The sequence below is a fragment of the Cibotium barometz genome, chromosome 3 (assembly GCF_041138505.1).
Source record: "Cibotium barometz isolate CiBa-2024 chromosome 3, ASM4113850v1, whole genome shotgun sequence".
In the NCBI taxonomy this organism is placed as follows: domain Eukaryota; kingdom Viridiplantae; phylum Streptophyta; class Polypodiopsida; order Cyatheales; family Cibotiaceae; genus Cibotium; species Cibotium barometz.
In genome coordinates, this window is record NC_141048.1 from 45,675,396 (window position 1) to 45,677,621 (window position 2,226).

Consider the following 2,226-nt stretch of genomic DNA (forward strand, 5'->3'; position numbering starts at 1 on the left):
GCTCTTGGAATGGTGATGAATCTGATGATGAGGCTGTCGTTGCTGTGCGTTTTTGCGTTTTCCCAAGATCAGACCAAATTCTGTCTGCCAAAACCACTCCAACCCATAGAAAAAAGAAACCCCTTCCTTTTGTCTGATTTGCATTGTTAATTAATCACACAAATTAAGGGTTACTGGCTAATTAATCGCGCATGATTAAGGGTTATTTGATTTAATTAATGCTCTTATTCTATTTCAGCTCTCTAGTTTTTAAAATAATGTGTTGTGGTTTTGAGTAATTTTTAATAAAATTATTGGCCAATTTGACCATTAAAAAGTTTTTGACCAATTAGACTAAGAAAGCACAGGCAGTACAATTTTTGAAAGACTTGTGATGTTTGAAGTTACGCCTCTTGACAAAAAGCTTGGTGTACGTCTTTTCTTTCTTTAAATATAAAATCTTGCGGTCATCTGCTTCTTCTTTTTTAAAGAAATTGTTGTTGTTTTGATTAATTTGTCAATAAAATTATTGACCAATTTGACCCTAAAAAAAGTGGATGCCTAAGAGTCTATAAATGGGTAAAAGGATTCTTAAATAATGGAATGTGATTAGGGGGTTGGATTTTCGTGTTGATAAATAAATAATAAATGCATCAGAAGTATCGATCCTAATAGTTTGTGGCAGCAGCCATGGCAATCTCTTTTTACAGGTGAGACAGAACAATACATGCCATTGTGGTGTAAGACAACGGCACTCTTATTAATGAAGAGGAGAGTGCAACCCCTTGGACTTCAAAATTCAAGGCCTAAGTGAAAACCACTAGCAATTACTCATCATCAAAGTAATTACTTTTTTAAACCCAAGTTTCAACTTTCTTTTAAATTGGAACTCCACCCTTTGAATTTTAGCAAACTGTGTGTGTGTGTGAGAGAGAGAGAGAGAGAGAGCGCAATATTAATTAATCGTACATTTTCTAATTATAAATCATCGATCTAGAGCATCGCAATTTGCCTTTGTAAATGTATTTATGTTTATGAGCTACTTAATTTAGGGCTTGTTCGCAGGCTGGTTCATGCAAGGGGCCAAAATGTCGCATTTTATCATTTTTGGCACGCCACCTAGATGTGGTTCCACACATGTATTGATGAAGCATGGTAGTGTATTTCACGTGTGTGTACAAGGACAACTTTGTAGTGGTTTCTAGTGCCTCACAATGATCTCCTAAGCTTCATAACTTTCAAGGAGATATGTGCAAATTTTGAGGTAGTTTCTATAGAGTGGGCACCTAGAATGGGCCATAGACCAATGGTTGGTCCATTTGAGCAAAAGGAGCTCCAACTTTTGTCCTTGGCATCCCTTGAAAAAAGCCCCTTGATAGCTTGGGTTGAATGATAAATCTTGTTATCTTATGTATAATGCCATCCCTTGGCATCCCTTGAAAATCGCCCCTTGATAGTTTGGGTTGAATGATAAATCTTGCTATCTTATGTACAATGCCATTGCATATTCTATATCATCCCTTGAAAATCGCCCCTTGATAGCTTGGGCGAATGATAAATCTTGTTATCTTATGTACAATACCATTACATATTCTATATCATAGATGTATCCCTTGACTTGTGTGAAGTAAGCATTTGTTCCTTTTTATTTGAGCTTGAGTTTCATGTGCCACAACATGGTTTTCTACAAAGATAATAGGATTAGGGTCCAAGTGTGCATGTTTCTAACCTAAAGTTGTCTTATAGGAAAGCTTGGTACACCTTCAATTGTTTCTTGATCATTACTTGAGACAATTCGTCAATTTAGTTATCCAAATCAAAATCACATGAGATTTATCTAATTTAATCATTGTATTTGTTATTTTATGTTTACTGAATACTACATTTTAAAAGGCGTCTAGCTTCTCACAAGTCTTTACCTTTTGGACTCATAGAAGCTCATATATTACTCTTCTTTTTAGCTTAACTCACTCAATGTCTAATCACTAAGTTTATTAGGCTCCTTGCTTCTAGCTTAGAAATTTGACATGTTCCTAACAATCCATGATGTGTCAAAATGTCCATCAGTTTGGGAAGAAGTGAAATTTACACTATCTATGCTTCTTTGATGTGGAATTCCCATTACATTAACCTTTTTAACAAAAAACCGATCAATTCCATAAATGTGCACAAGATCTATCTTGAAATCATACAAGAATGTTGTAATTAGTGCTTGGTTTATGAAATAATTTCTTCATGTGGTGGCTT

The 2,226-nt window shown here is 35.0% G+C and overlaps 1 protein-coding gene across 9 annotated transcripts in view; it reads right to left on the bottom strand.

Annotated features, from left to right (window-relative positions):
* LOC147640133 (lysine-specific demethylase JMJ27-like) overlaps positions 1–163 on the bottom strand; it is a 72,495-nt gene extending 72,332 nt beyond the window's left edge. For 4 of the 9 annotated variants that reach the window (XM_086777590.1, XM_086777566.1, XM_086777581.1 and 1 more), the window contains exon 1: positions 1–107. This exon is cut by the window's left edge and continues 568 nt beyond it. The gene's annotated coding sequence lies outside the window, so the exon portion shown is untranslated. The other 5 variants (XM_086777548.1, XM_086777573.1, XM_086777528.1 and 2 more) reach the window with 3 other exon arrangements.
* Between the last annotated feature and the right edge of the window lie 2,063 nt (positions 164–2,226).